Below are 330 nucleotides of genomic sequence, written 5' to 3' on the forward strand. Positions count from 1 at the left end.
CAATTATGTCCCGTGGTTCAATTTTAACGTCGTCACGTAGAAAAAGTTCCACTTCAAAACCTCGCGGTCGTGCATGATCAGGTTGAAAACTGATCTTGATGTTGGTTTGTCTGTATGACTGTGCCATGCTGCGTCGGTAGTGATGGACACTAAACTAGCGACAACGATGTAGTAAACAACTACGGGCACTCACGACCGAGCGGACGGGTCGTAAACAAGACGTCCTCGCCTCAGCGCTGCGGAAAGCAGACTGCACCACTCAGCTATCGGGGTGGACACTGCTGCTCGGTGTGGGATCCTCACCAGATTGGATCAACGGAGTACATCGAC

This window comes from Schistocerca piceifrons, chromosome 8 (assembly GCF_021461385.2).
Source record: "Schistocerca piceifrons isolate TAMUIC-IGC-003096 chromosome 8, iqSchPice1.1, whole genome shotgun sequence".
Taxonomy (NCBI): Eukaryota; Metazoa; Arthropoda; class Insecta; order Orthoptera; family Acrididae; genus Schistocerca; species Schistocerca piceifrons.